Source organism: Humulus lupulus, chromosome 9, assembly GCF_963169125.1.
Source record: "Humulus lupulus chromosome 9, drHumLupu1.1, whole genome shotgun sequence".
NCBI classification, from domain to species: Eukaryota; Viridiplantae; Streptophyta; class Magnoliopsida; order Rosales; family Cannabaceae; genus Humulus; species Humulus lupulus.
In genome coordinates, this window is record NC_084801.1 from 146497116 (window position 1) to 146514487 (window position 17372).

Genomic DNA, 17372 nt, shown 5'->3' on the forward strand with positions numbered 1-17372 from the left:
TCTGGGGTGGACATTAAATGTATAAGGTCCAGCTCTGTCGACGCTTAAGAACCAAGATTTCTCAAATTGACATGACAAGTCCCCCTCCATAACTGGTGATAGAGTCGTGCTACACTTTTCAACGTTTTCCTTTCGAGTAGCAAACCATGTTTGAATAGTAAACCTGATGAATTCAACAAAAGCAGTGATCGGGAAGGCTCTTGCGTCCTTAGTTTTGCTGTTGAAACTTTCAGGCCAATTACTTGTCATTACATTGTAACGGTCCCCTGGAAAGTACGCACGAACCCATCTTTCAAATCCAATGCCCTCAAGATATAGTGCAACAGCAACATCCATTGCTTTTATCTTCTCAAATTATCTTTCAAAATCTCTCTTCTTATACGAGTATGCACAATTGTAAATATGATCCGTGAAGCAATCAGTCTTGAACTTGCTAGCCACATTCATAATAATGTGGTGGTAGCATGCGCCATGGGGTGCATCAGGGAAGAAAAGTTCCAAAGCATGAACAATGCTTTGATGCCTATCCGACACGAATGCTAAGTTCTCAACATCACCAATCGCTTGTTTCAACTTCCTCATGAAATAGGTCCAAGAGTCGTGGTTCTCACTGTCAACTATTGCGAAAGCAATCAGAAATATGTGGCTGTCTAAATCCAATGTCATGGCACACAACATTTGGCCACCATACCTAGTTTTCAAGAATGACCCATCAATACATATAACAGGTCGACAAAACTTGAATCCCCGCCTACAAGCACCCAGAGAAAAAAAGCAATACTTGAAGCGACCCTCGTCTACCTTGAAATCAGTAATGGAATCGGGATTGTTCAACTGCAGCATGTGCAAGTACCTAGGTAACTTCGAATATGAAGCTTCAGGCGTACCCCTAACTATGTGGAGTGCCTTCTCTCTGCATCTCCAAGCCTTCTCATAACTCATTTCGATCCCGTAAGAATTCTTCATATCTTCTCTTCTTTTGGAGGCTAAATAATCTGAACCGTTAACTGAGAATTTATCCTTGATCAGTTCGGCAACTACCGAAGGTGATGCTTGACGGTTATCTTTTTTTCGAACATCGAGGGAACATGTGTGTACATTTTAAAATGTTGTCACCTCGGACATGTTAGAAAGTTGCTTCTTCTTCCCTCTTAACCTCCACCCACAATCAGGATCCTTGCATGTAATGTACCAAACATCAGTACCAGAATTCTTAACTATAAAGTCGAATCCCTTCTTCATTGCAAACAAGCAAGCAACCTTCTTTAAATGTTCCTTGTCTCTGAAAAACTTTCCTAAATGAATCTCCCCGCCCGATGTGCCACCCATAGATATATAGTGACTATTATCCTCAATGTCTTCTCTTGTAAACATCTGAGCTTTGAATTTACTATAATATGTCGAAGAAGAGAGTGGATCACTAAATTCTCTAGCATCATTTGTTCCGTCTGGACGACTACTACTAGTACCAGGTGTTTGGCGATCTTTTCTACAGGGTCCACTTCTACATGTTGTTTGCCTCGGTATTTGGTACGACAGTGGACTCAGGTTCAAAGCTTGAGAACGGACCTCTATTTCTTGGTTGTCTCTTACATCATCATTGCAATCAAAATCAACATCAGGTTCAGGATAATCAGGAAATCGTCATTGCCCTCAAAATCATCTTCAGGGTCAGGACAATCAGGAAAATCATCATGAAATGGCATCTGTGCTACATGATCAACTGTCGGTATGAAAGGGTTTGATTCAGGTACAGCAGTGGCTACCAGCACCTCCGGATTTGTTTCTGGAACATAAGTCCCAACCTCACTACGAGTATCCTTAACAGTACTTGGTGGAGGATTACGATCAACAATGATATTCTTCTCCACCAAAGTCACAAAAAGGGGAACAAATTCATCTGGCTTCTTCAAAAGCATTGACAAATATAAGCTTACACCCTTGTCATTCCTTATAAGTTCGGGTCGATACATTAACCCTTTCATGTACTTATAATTCACTTCTAATTTCAGGTCATACTACACTTTGTCAACCTCCAGCTCTGAGTACAAAAGTTCAACAAGTTGTGAGTAAGTTATGTCCTTCTCCAACTCGAACGTTAAATTTTCGGCTCCATTAAAAACCCAATATCTACCTTCACGCTCCCAAACACCATTATACATCAAGTACGCGAACAAAGTTGACCCTATCATGTACAAAGAAAAAAAAAATCAGTAAATGGCAACAAAATGTAGAAATTTAGTTCGGCATTTTTTAGCATCGTACCAGTATCGGGCGGTATCGGGCAAAGTTTTATTTATGTTTTTGATCACTTAAAGCTACTAATATCGGGCAAGTATCGGGTACCATCGTGTACCATCGTACTATTAGGTCTGCAGTAGCTTAAAAACAAAAATCGGGCATATATCGGACTATTATCGATCCATTATCGTACTTAAAGGCCATATAGATTCAAAATAATAATCGGCAACCATCGGGTAGCCATCGGACCTTTATGACCATCGGGTAACCAAAACTATCAGGCAACTATCGAGTTGCCATCGGACCTTCATCCCTAACCTTGAAACTCAACAACTATCGTGCCCGAATCGGGCCTCTATCGGACACTATCGGGCAGTTCGAAAAAAACTCAAGTAACCCAAAAAAACGCAGATTTTCACAGAACACGATTTTCACCCAAAAAACAGCAAAAAATACCAACAAACTACAGATCCAACATCTAAACAGCATTCTAAATCATAAAAACAACCAACAACAACAAGAATCAAGTAAAATCACTTACCCATTTAATCTCTTCACTATGAGCAAAAATAACACAAAGCTTGGTGTTTCTCCTCAAACAATCCACAATGTCCGAATGTGTATCTTTCTTGCAAGATTTTAGTATGAAAATCTTGTGTAATACGTATGGTGAAGAGAGAGTGAGAGAGAATGTATGGTGAAGAGAGGTAGAGAGGAAGAGGGAGAATAGAGAGGAGAGGAAAGGTGATATGAGAGGGGTATTTTTGGTATTAAATGAAAGATGAGCATTTGTATCATATGGTGGTTAACTTTGGTTCAAATTTTAATTATTAAGCTAATGTAAGCATGATTTATCAAATTTCCCTAATTAAATTCACAAATATTATAACTAATTTTTAACTTTTCATTCTTCTTCCTTCCCTCGCTTTCTTATCATGCACTTTAAAATTATAAATACTTAATACGTACAGACATCACACTTACAAAAACAGCATAGTGATCTATTATATATGTTAATTAAATATAAATACAAATTTTAAAAATACAAAATATATGTTTTTAATAATTGTTTTTTTTTCTTGAATTTATATTTGAAGAAATGTTTATTCTTTTTTAGAATATGTGTTTTGTCTCATTATCTGTTTAGACCCTGTGTTTTGATAAATTATATTTTGAACCCTATGTTTTGTAAAATAGTTAAAATAGAACCATAAACTCAATTTTTATAAAGAAAAAATTGAATATAACAACACAGTTTTTAAGCAGAATGGTTTTATTTTTGTTCTGGATTGTTAGTTTGGTAAATTATTTGTGATTTTAGTTGAGAAAGCATTGACCAAAATCGTGTTTAGAGTTCTATTTTAACAATTTTACAAAATATAGGGTCCAAAAAATAATTTATCAAAACACATGGTCCAAATAAATAATGAGACAAAACACATGGTCTAAAAAAGTATACACACGTTCACCTTCGAGAAAGAAATAAAACACACTTTTCATGTAGTCTTATATGTGTAATTAAAATAGTATTTTAATATTTCAGAGTCAACAAGCATTAAATATTGAAGTTTCACTTTGCACCTAAAACAAAATTTTCATAAATACTATATAGTTTGAAATAGCTTGTACTTTTAATGTTGTGATGTTTTTATTAAAAAAAATAAAAATAAAAGTACATTTTTCCCACTGATTATTTGAGCTAATTTTTTTAAAAAAACACGTGGGCCCATTTGAAGGGAATGGGCCTGGTTGGCTTTACAGTTTGCACTTTCATTATTTATTGGGCTTGGGTATGGTGGAATACCAATGGCCTATTACAAAGAAAGTACATTTTATATGAGATTTTTAATAGAGTTTACAAAAATATGACTTTTTAAAAAAAATAATAATCTATGGTATTTTTTTTTTAAGAATTTTCACTTTTATGGGTTTATTTTCCCATATTTTTGTATAAAAATTGGTTTATGCCACAAATTTACTCTTAATCAAATTTTATTAATTTAGAAGGAGATATTTGTAATTTGATTATTATTTTTTTAGTTTATTTGATTTTTTTATATTAATTTTATATAACTATTTTTTATATTAAATTTTTCTTTGGTTGTTTTGTAATTTTTTTTTGTAATATAAATTGTGTTTATCATTTTTTTTATTTATTATAAACTTTTTCCCTTTTTTTTAGATTGTACATTTTTTTTCTTCAAAGTTTAGGTAAGGTAACCAGTTACTTTATTGATTTTTCACAGTTATATAAAAAAAATTATAAAGCTAGGTTAAATAACATGTATCAAGAGGGGTAACTAATTACCCTAAGAGGAGTAACATTCTGTCATAAGAGAGGTAACCAGTTACAATACGAGGGGTGAAGAGTTAGTTATATTAAATATGAAAAGAAACATTAAATTTGAAGGAAAAAAAAAGGCATGATCTTATCTTATAACCCAGAATATACACACATATCAGAAGGTGAAGGTAATCGGTTACCATAAAGAACCCAGAAATATACCCATATACCAGAACGTAAAGATAACCGATTACCATAAGAACCCATAAATATACACATATCAGAACATTAAGTAACCAGTTACCTATTGCAGATCTGAAGATAAATGGTAACCAGTTACCTTAGTTTTAAAAACATATATTGATAATAGTGATTTAGTTTATAAGAAGGGTAATCAGTTACGCCATACAATGTTTTATGGATTCAAGTTAATTTTATTATTATTATTATTATTAATAATTAAAGCAAGGTAACAGGTTAACCCATATAATGTTTAACTAATTCAAGTTAAGTTTTTTTTAATAATAGGGTAACTAGTTACACTATATAATGTTTTATGAATTCAAGTTAAGATTTTTTAAAATAAGGTAACCGATTATCCCAGATGTCTTACTGATTGAAGTTAAGATTTTTTTTTAATAACAGGGAAATGAGGAAATGAGTTACGCCTTGTAGTGTTATATGTGTTATCCAAAAAGCAGGCGTGGATGACGTGGCAGACATTTTTAACACGTGGCTGACACCTGGCAGAGGTTCTGTTCGACCATCGACCAGGGAGATTCCCCTGACATAACATTTGGATTTTATATACGACCAGCTTGGTCGTATACTCTGTATATTTTGAGATGATCTTGTGCAATTGTAATCATATCCGAGATTATCTTCGACGATTCCTGATGATCCGATTATTTAGGAAAAAATATCTGTAACTAATTCATGTAATCCTCCTTGAGCCTATAAATAGAGAGAAATAGCTCAAGGAAGGGACTTTTGGCTGATTTGAGTTTATGCTTTACAAGAGAATTATAGCTATTATCTTTCGGTTGTATTATTCATCCCTTTAAGGCTTGTGAAACTCGAAGAACCCTAGTTCTTTGATCACTCCTTTGAGAATTAATATCAGTAATAGCTTAAGTGGACGTAGGTCATTACCAATTCGTGGGGCCGAACCACTATAATTTGTTGTGTCGTTTACTGTTCTTTCCATTAGATTTATTTCAATACCTTCTATCACATCAAGAATTTGACTCCGTGTCAGTTGACCAAAACAAGGGTCAACATTCTGGTGCTTTCATTGAGAGCTTGAGACGAGGTTGTTGAAGCACTAATGGAAAAAGGAACAAGGAAGACTAGGCAGGCGGCTGGCGCTGCACCATCTCAACCTCCTCCTCCGAATATGGCTGAGAATGAGCCACACTTGGAGTTTGATGAGGAGGAACTGGACTCCAAAATGCTGAGAAATACTCTGGGAGTATTGCAAGATGAATTGGCCAATTTGAGAGCCAGTCAAGAAAGTACTGTGGAGACCATGGCGCAACAGCAACAAGAAATAGAGCGTTAGCGCCAAGAGTTGAGTGAAAGACAGGCGAAGATGGACCGTCGTCAGAGGGAGGCCATGGCAGCCCTCGAAGCAGCCCTACAATTGCCTAGGAATTAGGCTGCACCTGCCTCACAGCCTGATCAACCCTCAAATAGGCCACATCAAAGAGGTCCCAATCCTAGCCCTCCAATACAACCAACAAGACCTCAAAGGCCGGAGCACCCGCCAATGCCTCAAGATGATGTCCCACCTAGGGACCTTGAGACACAACCTCCATCTCAGGCTGGTCGAGGCAATCCCCCACAGCCAAGGAAGAATAGGGCCGGGCAGCAGCCCCGCAGCCCTAGACGCCAGGGGGGTGAAGAGCCGCACCCACCGAGCAGGGGACAACGTCTTTCTGGCAACAGAAGGAACTCAGAGACAGGCTCTGCGGTCAGGGGCCCCCCATGGCATGATAATGCACGGGGACCTACCGACCAGCGCAGGCCTCCCCCTAACGCTCGGAAAGTTCCAGCCCGAGGAGGCAACCGAGGAGACAGTCAGTCCCACCATAGCCAATCGAGGTTTAGAGATGGCCATGGCTACAATGAGGCCGACTCAGGCAGAGGGAATGCTGGTCGGAGGAACGAGGAGAGAGGTGGAGGCAGAAGCCCACCACATAGAGAAGACCAACAAGCGAGACGTAATGCTGGGGGGCAGCCCAGACAAACACAATGTCTTTAGCTGGCTCGGAGCCAGCGAGCAACGGCGAAGAGATGACAACTTAAGGGATGTACTCAACGACCGCCGGGAACGGCACGACGAGTACATTTCCCTGGCACCAGAGGCCCTGGAAATTCCTGAAGCCGTTCAGGCCCAGATAGATGCCCTGAACCAAGCAGTACAACAGCTGGTCGGGGGAAGAATGTCTCACATCGAGTACGATAGGAGAAGGGGCACTCCTTTCGTTCAGAGGATCGCTAAGTTTAAGATGCCCACACTGCCGAACTTTGATGGGTATGGTGACCCGGTATCTCATGTCAACAAGTTTGAGATACAAATGGACATTCAGAAGGTGTCCAAAGAAGCTCGGTGCAGGATCTTTCCTGCAACACTTTCTGATGCTGCACAGGAGTGGTTCTTTAAATTCCCTCCTGCAAGTATTGTATCTTGGGAGATGTTCGTAAAGGAGTTTTACGGACAATTCTATGCGGGTCGTGTGCACCCAACTGAGGCAAACCAGCTGGTCGAGATACGCCAGCAAGAAGGAGAACCACTGAAAGACTACGTTCAGCGTTTTATGCGAGCTGCGGCTGGAGCCAAAATAGTGGGAGACGAAGGCAAAATGATGGCCCTAACTGCAGGAGTTAGGCGCCGTACACCCCTTTGGAGTAGCCTCAGGATGCATGGGGTTAAAACTACCCAAGAATTTTTGGATTGAGCTGATCAATACATCAAGCTCGAGGATGCCATTGCCAGCGAGGGAAAGACCCCAAATAAAGATAAGGGGATTGAAGACCCCGCCAAAGCTGCCAATGGGTCAAAACCCAATGGCAACGACAAAGGCAATAGGAATGGCAACGGCAAGAATGGGGGGAAGAGGCCCTATAATGAACCTTCTACCTCCGAGAATAAGCGCGCTAAGGGCAATCGTTATGAGCCAAGGTTCACCAACTACACTGCCCTTGTCGAGTCTCGAGCAGAGGTGTATCAGGCCACAAGTTCCAGTGTGCCTTACAAAATACCCGCTGCCATTCGAAAGGATATTTCGAAAAGGGATACCAACAAGTTCTGTCATTTTCACAATGACTACGGACACGATACGAACGAGTGCAACCAGCTGAAGGATGAAATCGAGTTCCTTATTAGACAAGGACACTTGAGGAGATACATACGGCCCTCGGGAGCTTCCCAATGAGAGGCTCCAGGTGGCAACGAGCAGGCGCCTACACGCCAACGCTCGCCACCTTTACAGCCTGACCCCGTGGCTGGCGCCTTACTCACAATCTGCGGAGGCCCGCATCTTGCGGGAAACAGCGGAAAGGCAAGGGAACGATATGCTCGGACCCTACGCCACGACCAGGACATCGAGATGATGACTGTGGAGGATCGGGCATCAAAGAAGGCTTGGACAGAGGACGGTGAAATATCCTTCTCTGATTGCGATGCCCAGCATGTTCGATTCCCACATTCCGATTCGCTGGTCGTGGATGTTCAGATTGCCAACATGATGGTGAAAAGAGTACTGGTCGATACAGGAAGTTTAGTTAACATTCTGTATAAATCTTCGCTGGAACGGATGAAGTTGTCCGTCAAGGACTTGGAGCCCTGCAACCAAAAAATTTACGGTTTCTCTGGTGAGGGACTCGCTCCAACAGGGTCAATCAGGCTTCCAATAACATCAGGTACTACACCCGCCACTAGGACATTGCTCACTACTTTCATAGTAGTTGATTGTCCTTCAGTCTACAATGCTGTAATTGGAAGGCCAATACTGGTCGACCTTCGGGCCGTCACCTCTATATGGCACTTAGCCATGAAATTCCCAACAGACGCAGGGGTAGGACGCGTATTGGGAAACCAGAGGGAAGCAAGGGAGTGCTACAATGCCTCAATCACTAAGGCCAAGAAGGGTATGTCGAGGAGCGCTCCCCCAGAAAAGTTGCAGATGGCCATTGATGTAAAAGCCCAATCAGGTGATGAAGTCACCAAATAGGGTGTTGCCCAAAGTGAGGATAGAGACTTAGATCTTCGCTTTGGGGATTTAGAAGAAGATGTAGGACCTGTCGAGGACCTTGAGGAGGTCCAGCTTGACGAAGAGTTTTTGACCAGAGTTGTAAGGGTCGGCAAAAATTTAGAAGCAACAACAAAATACGCACTGGTGGAATTTTTGAAGAAGAACCAGGAAGTTTTCGCCTGGTCACATAAAGACATGGCTGGGATAGATCCTGCAGTCATCAGCCATGTCCTGAACGTCGACAAAAGCTCTCCACCCGTGCAACAGAAAAGAAGGCTGCTCGATAAAGACAGATCAAAAGCCTTAAAGGAGGAAGTTGAAAAACTAAAGGAGAATGGGTTCATCAGGGTGGCATTTTATCCATCATGGGTCTCTAATCGAGTACTGGTTCCTAAGCCGAATGGAAAATGGCGGACCTGTGTGGATTTCACAGACCTTAATAAAGCCTGCCCTAAAGATTGCTTCCCACTCCCAAGGATCGATCAGCTGGTCGATGCAACTGCAGGCCATGAGATCCTCTCCTTCATGGATGCATACTCAGGGTACAATCAGATTAGTATGCATCCCCTTGACGAGGATCACACTAGCTTTTGGACCGATACATGGCTATACTGTTACAAAGTAATGCCCTTCGGATTGAAAAACGCTGGTGCGACTTACCAGCGACTAGTTAACCACATGTTTAAGGAGTTGATCGGGGTAAACATGGAGGTGTACATTGATGACATGCTGGTAAAGTCTAAAAAGGCAAAAGTACATGTGAAGGATTTACAAGAGTGTTTCAATGTTTTGAACAAATATCAAATGAAGCTAAATCCTCTCAAGTGTTCCTTCGGAGTAGGATCAGGGAAGTTCTTGGGGTTCATCGTAAATTCGAGAGGAATCGAGGCTAATCCCGAAAAAAATCAAGGCCCTGATCGATATGAAATCGCCAATAATTATCAAAGATGTGCAAAGTCTGACTGGAAGAATTGCCGCGCTCAGTAGATTTATTTCAAAATCAACGGATAAATGCGTCCCTTTCTTTAATCTACTTTGGGGCAACAAGAAGTTCGAGTGGACTGAAGACTGCGAACAGGCTTTCCAAGCCTTAAAGCCCACATGGCGCAGCCTCCCATCTTATCAAAGCCTATAGATGGGGAAACTTTGTTCATATACCTGGCAATCACCGAATATGCTGCTAGTGCGGTGCTAGTAAGAGAAGAAGAAGGCGTATAAAAGGCGGTGTTTTATGTGAGCAAGAGGTTAATCGGGGCCGAATTGAGATATCCTCCCATTGAAAGATTAGCCTATTGCCTAATTTTGGCCTCACAGAAGTTACGTCCTTACTTCTAAGCCCATCCAATCACAGTCTTGACTGATCAGCCCCTTCGACAAGTTTTGCAAAAGCCAGAGGCTGCTGGTCGATTGTTGAAATGGGTAGTCGAACTCGGGCAGTTCGATATAACATACTCACCGTGAGTAGCAATAAAAGGACAAGTCTTAGCTGATTTCATTGCCGAATTTACTGAACTCCCAGATAGCGAGCAGGGTGAAAAGCCTAATGCGCCTGAGCCTCAAGTTGAAGCTCCTTCGTGGAAGCTATTCATAGACGGATCGTCCAACGAATCTCACGTAGGAGCAGGAGTGATATTGATAACGCTGGAAGGGCATCGATTTCACTGCACAATTAGGTTTGATTTCACTACTTCGAACAACGAAGCTGAGTATGAAGGCCTACTCGCTGGGTTAAGGTTAGCCAAAGACATGAACATAAAAGTGCTGGATATTTACAGTGATTCACATCTGGTAGTGAATTAGGTCTTAGGGGAGTATCAAGCACGAGGCCTAAAAATGGTGGCCTATCTAAACAAAACAAAAGATCTGTTGGCATAATTTGAGATATATACCCTCCAGAAAATACCTCGAGATCAGAATTCAAACGCAGATGCCTTAGCCAAACTCGCAAGTGCAAAGGATGCTGACACTTTAAATATAGTGCCAGTTGAGCAGCTACACTCGCCAAGTATACGAGCAGACGAAACCAATATGGAGGTCCGGTTAGCAGATACCTGGATGGCACCATACTTGGAGTATCTCACGAGCGGTATACTACCAGCAGATAGAAACAAAGCCAGGACCCTTCAGAGACAAGCTGTTAGGCATATCCTGGTCGATGGTGTTCTATATCGAAGAGGATACTCAATGCCACTGCTCAGGTGTGTTACACCAGAAAAGGCTAAAGAGCTGATGAAGGAGGTACATGAAGGCTTCTGTGGAGATCATGCTGGGGGGCAGAGCTTATCAAAGAAGATTCTAAGGCAGGGTTATTTCTGGCCGACCATGAACGAAGACTCGATGGAGTTTGTACGAAAATGTGATAAGTGTCAGAGGTTTTCCAAGATCCCATGGGCAGCTCCTAATGAGTTAAGGCAGATGCAAAGTCCATGGCTCTTCGTAGTATGGGGTATAGATTTAATCGGGTCCTTGCCGACAGGATAAGGTGGGGTGAAATACGCAGTTGTGGCGGTCGATTACTTCACCAAATGGGCTGAGGCTGAACCATTCGCAACCATAACGACAAAGAAAGTACTTGATTTTGTCATCAAGAACATTGTTTGTCGATATAGATTACCAAGAAAGATTGTCTCGGACAGTGGCACCTAGTTTGATAGTGACATGTTCACAGACTTTTGCGAAAGGCATGGCATCATCAAGAGCTTTTCTTCAGTTGTTCATTCGCAAGCAAATGGGCAAGTAGAAGCAGTAAATAAGATGTTGAAGGATACCTTGAAGAAAAGGCTCGAGGAAGCTAAAGGAGCATGGCCAGAACAGCTGCCTGAAGTACTCTGGTCGTATAGAACTTCTCACCGAACAGCAACAGGTCATACCCCATTATCCTTAGCATACGGGTATGAGCTATGTTGCCAGTAGAGTTAGATCCGCCCTCACATCGAATAATCACTTACGACCAAGAACAAAATAGCCAACTGTTGATGGAGTCCCTAGACCTGATTGAGGAGAAACGATAGAAAGCCCAACTCCGAGTAGCTACGTACCAGCAAAAAGTCGCTCGATATTTTAACTCCAAAATAAAAGAGAGAAAGTTCAACGTCTGAGGCTTAGTACTTCGAAGAGTTTTCTTAAACACCCGCAACCAAGCTACTGGAGTACTCGGAACAAACTGGGAAGGACCTTACCAAATTGAAGAAGTCCTTCATCCAAGTACATACAAACTTGCACGCTTAAATGGATATCTCGTTCCACGTTATTGGAATGGAGAACATTTGTGCAAGTATTATCAGTAAATAGTCCTTCTTAAAGGACTGGCTTGTATTAATTTTTACTTTTTACAAGTTTTGAAAAAGGGTTAGTCATGTTATATGGCTAATTGCTTATAAGTGTAAGATCTTTCAAAGATCACTCGTAAAGACATGTTTAGTCCATTTAAATACGAGAATTATAAGGGAGTGTGCCCAGCCAGTCATTCTTGCCAAACTTTGTAATTTTTTACAAGTATTTGTTCATTACGTGTGTTGTTTTGCTGTATTATAAGTTTTGCATTTTATAACAAGCAGTAATGTTCGTATAGGTTGTGGTCAAGGCAAGTGACCAAGGACCTAAAGCTCCTCAATCACTTGGGGGGCATATAAGGCACATAGAAAGCAAAGCATACCAAGAGGTATGTAAACACATGAACAAAATAAGTGAAAGCATGCTACAGTACTGAGAGTATTTTTCAAAATTTATATTTTGTTAAATCAAGCCAAAGTACTATGCTAGGTTCGGTCATGCGAACGGATATTATAATAAAACAGAAATATTATAATGTCAAAGGAATCCTTTTACACCGCGAGCAGTATTGCTCGGATGTAAATGTTAAATTAAAAGGTAAAGCTGCCCATGCAGCAATAAAAAAGTAAACATTGTCTTAACATCATGACCTGTGGGTCATGCAAGGAAAAGAAAAGAAAATAACTTAAAAACAGGCTAAGGAGCAGTAGGAGGATCCTGGGGAGCATTTTGGTTAACTGCGTCTTCTGCAGCTTCCCCTCCATCCATCCCCGTGGCCAGTGGAATCTTTGGGGAGGCAGAAACTCTGGCCCTTTCTTCGGCAGCCAGTCGAGCAGCACAACGAGCCAACTCAGTTGTCCTGGCATCCTTTGGAAGGTAGCCGAAGTTGGCACTTTGATTGTGTTTCCAGAAGTCGTAGAAACATCGAAGTGTCGCGTTCTTGTACCTCTCCAGATCCTTGGCGTTTGTGAGCCTGAGTTGCTCCCCTTGGCTCTTGAGGATGGCGATGCTCCTGTCCTTCGCAAGATTTTCCTCCTGGAGCTTCTTGACTTCGTGCCAGTGGATTCGGCTGGCCTCCTGGTACTCATCCCTCTGTTTTCTGGCATTTTCCAAAGAGGCATGTTTCTCCACCAGGTCTGCTGGCAAAGAATCCTTCTGTTGGGTCACCACCTCCATCTCCCGCGTGCCTAGCCTCCGCGGCTTGAAGCTCCTCCATTAGCTTCGCCTCCCTAGCACGGGACTGCTCGATGCTTGCACCAGCGCGGACGCGAGCAGCCGTCATGGTCAGCATTGCCTGCAATCAAAGAATAAGAATTAGACTGACTTCAAAAAGGAAAACCAAGACCATGATCACGATCACGATAGAGAAGGAAGATTACTTACACTGGCCACTTCATTGAGGGCTTTATTGAGGATCTGGTCAACCCCCATTGTTTCTGCGTCAGCCATGGCCTCTTTGTAGCGGTCATGCTTAAGGATGTGAGTAAGGTGATCCTTGGCTGACCTTAGGGAGCGACCCGATAGTTTTGCCCCAGGGGGAACACCCTCAGCTTGTTGGGCTTATTCGGTAGGGGCCGGAGGTGAAGGAGTCGTGGCAGCGGAAGTAGGTGGAGGCAGAATTTCCTTCTCGACAGGAGCAGGAGGCTAGGCAGATGTTTGGCCAGAGGGCCCATCCTTCGAAGGATCGGTGGCTCGGTTCTTCTTGGCCGAAGGCGCCTGACTGGACTCACCGTCATGTTTCCTGGTCGATTTCCTCTTTCGGACCAAGGGAACCTCTTCCTCCTCCTGAGTGTTGTATAGATTGAAAACGTTTGCAGAAGCCATTTCTGCAAAAGAGGTAAGCATGCAGACAGTAAGCCAAAAATAGATGACAATTTATGTTGCATCAGAAAAGAAATAAAGAAAATTACAGAGTCAAATACCCGAGCTATTACTACTGGTCGCTATACTATTGACTCTACTAGTCATACACTCACTCTCTTGCATGAAGAAGTCTGGCCCTAGGTTTGGAGCATATGTAAAGTTGTCATCCCCGTCGAATAAATGACAGGGAAGTGGCAAGTTATCTAAGAGTGAAATAACAATACCGTTTTCGTCAGAGGACTCGTCTAAGTCTATGACAAGCTCGGCTACCTTTTGTTTTCCCTTTCTTTGGGGGGCAAAAGACCTTTCTGTTGGGGGAGTGCCAACGGGTTCCCTGATTGTAACCCCAGTCGGTCTCCGTCGAGGAGGAGATGATGGTGGTTGCTGCTCGGGATTTTCCTCGGTAGTGACACTTCCTACCGCGGGTTCCCTCACATCCTGGTGAGGGGTCAGGAGGCCAGCTAGCCTCAAGTTGGCCTCGGTGACCAGGGACTTGACACTCTTCTCAACGTCCGTCATGTTGGCCAACATGGCAGACCTCAACACCATGTCTGGTGTTGGGTCTGGTCGCAACCATGGGCCTAAAAAACACAAGATGTTTCAGAAAAATGCAAGGAAATTTGCTAAGTAAAAACAACGACCAGTGGAAAAAGACATTTACCTCCTCGAGCGAAGGACAAGTTATTCGCGACCATGTCAGGCGTGAGGAAATACTCCTGACTGTATTTCCCCACGTTGGAAATGTGGGTAGTGTCACTGAGGAAGGTTCGGTTGGTCTCCTGGTGACAAAAATGAAAGAACCCTGTACCAGATTGTTGGGGGTTGGGCTTAAGGTCAAAAAGGTAATTGACCTCGTGGGGGGTAGGCTCTGGCCATTGTTTATGGTTATAAAGGATATAGAGTGCAACAAGCATTCTATATCCGTTGGGTGTAATTTGGAAAGGGGTGATACCAAAGTAGTTCGCCACCCCTGGAAGAATGGATGGAGAGGAAGGGTAGCCCCAGCCTCTATGTGATACCTCGACCAGGCGCTGTAAACGCCTCTAGGCAAATTTTCCCTCTAATCCGCAGTAAGGATTTTGAGGGTTACCCCAGTAAGGCCATACTTTCTAAATTAGTTGGCACTACAAGAAAAAACAGTATTCATAACACTTAAAAACTGCTAACCGGGAGTATTGATAACGCTTCAGAAAATGCTAACATAGCCCTTGTTATTAAAAGTCCTGTCTTTTCTATAACAGTATTCGAATGTTATGTTCGATGCTATCTTAAACTATTCAATAACACATTTTTTTTTTGATCAAGAAGAAAAACTTCATTAATCAACCAGCAAAATACACCCTCACCTCACTACACAACTACAGAAGAAGCTACAGAAGCTCCTCAAAACCAATAGCAGAAACTAATTACATTTTAATCTATGTATAAAGTCTCTTTCTAATCTAGACAATTTCCTCTTGTTAACAATGTACAACCTGTATGACACTATAGTCTTTACATCTAAAGCAATCAAAGAATCTGATTTAGAGAACCCCTCAAAGATGCATCTGTTCCTGTTTAGCCATATGTAGTAACAAGTTGCTGCCAGAATTGTTGTGCTCACACGCCTCACCATACCAGAAGCCTTCAGAGACAACCACGACAACCAGCCAGCAAAATCCAACAGCCAACCCCTGAAACCCAGCCACCGAAACACAAGCTCCACTACTCTTCGAGACAAGCAACATTAAAAAAAAAGATGATGATGGGATTCAGGATGGTCATCACAATCAGGGCAAAGTAATGAGTCTAAAACAATGTGAAATCTACCCATATTGTCTTTGGTTAACAGCTGGGAGTTAACCACTTGCCAAAGCAGAAAACGATGCTTGGGTAAGTTGAGACTACTCCAAATGGCCCTGTGATAGCTAACTTGCGATTGTGGAAGAAGACTGTTATACAAAACAGCAGAACAGAATTTACCCGAGCTACCAGCCTTCCATATCTCAGAAAAAGAGAATTTAAGCCTCAATCTACAAAGCTTCCGCCAATACCAGCTTGTGTCCACTTTTAAGTCATAAGACCAAAAAGAAACCCCCTTGAGATAGATATTGTTCACCCATTTAACCCAAAGAATATCTCTTTTCTCAGTGATAGCCCAAATATATTTAGCTAGAATAGCTTGATTCCATTTGGACCTTCTTTAAACCCGAGACCACCATACGACTTAGGAAGGCACACTTTCTCCCAAGAAGCTACATGGATTCTGCTTCTGTTTCCATTCAGACCCCAAAGGAACCCTCTACAAAGTTTCTCAACCTCTTTAGAAACACTCCGAGGAAGGATAAAAACGCTCATCCAATAGTTGCGAAGACCAAGCAAAACTGAGTGAATTAATTGGATTCTGCCAGCGAAAGACAAATGCCTACTTCCCCAAGTATTAAGTCTCAATCTGATTTTTTTCATGATAATACCACAATCTTCAGCTTTCCATTTAGTTGGCCTTAAAGGAACCCCTAAATACTTTAAAGGGAAACAACCTTCAGCCAACCCAATATCCTTAAGAATCTCCCTTTTCTCCCTAGCATCAACCCCTCCAAAAAATATTTGAGACTTACTAACATTGATAAATAGCCCAGTTGAAGAGTTGAACCCATCAAGAACTTCTTTGATCACTTTAATGGACTGAAAAGAACCTTTGCTAAGAATAATCAAATCATCCGCAAAGCATAAGTTTATTAACTTCAAACTTTTGCAAAGAGGATGATATCTGAATTTAGAACCTATAGCAGCATGATGAAAACATCTCGTCAGATATTCCATTATCAGAACAAAAATCAAAGGGGATAAGGGATCACCTTGACGAAGACCCTTAGCACCTAGAAAACCACCTTGAAATCTGCCATTCATTAGAAGTGAATAAGAGGAGCTCTTGATACAGACCATAATCAGCTGAATAAATCTAGTAGGGAAGTTTAAGGCATTAAGCAAATCTTCAACAAACTTCCAATCCACAGTATCATATGCCTTACTGATATCTATCTTAATAGCGCAGCGAGGAGAAGTATTTTTCCTCCTATAATTCTTCAAGATATCTTGAAGAATCATCACATTATGAGCAATTGATCTCCCTTGGACAAATGCTCCTTGATTTTGATGAACCAGACTAGGAAGGACTGAAGCAAGTCTAGAACACAGAAGCTTAGATATGCATTTGTAGATCGTTGAACAGCAGGCAATAGGCCTATAATCTAAAGCTCTGGTCGGATTCTCAAGTTTAGGGATAAGCGAGATCGTGGTATTATGAAATTCTAAAGGCATGATACCAGTCTCAAAAAAATTAACCACTGCAGCACATACTTCTCTCCCCATAACAGGCCACATACTCTTGAAAAAACCAGACCCAAATCCATCAGGTCCTGGTGATTTAGTATCAGGAATGCTGAACATCGCTTTCTTTATTTCCATAACAGAAA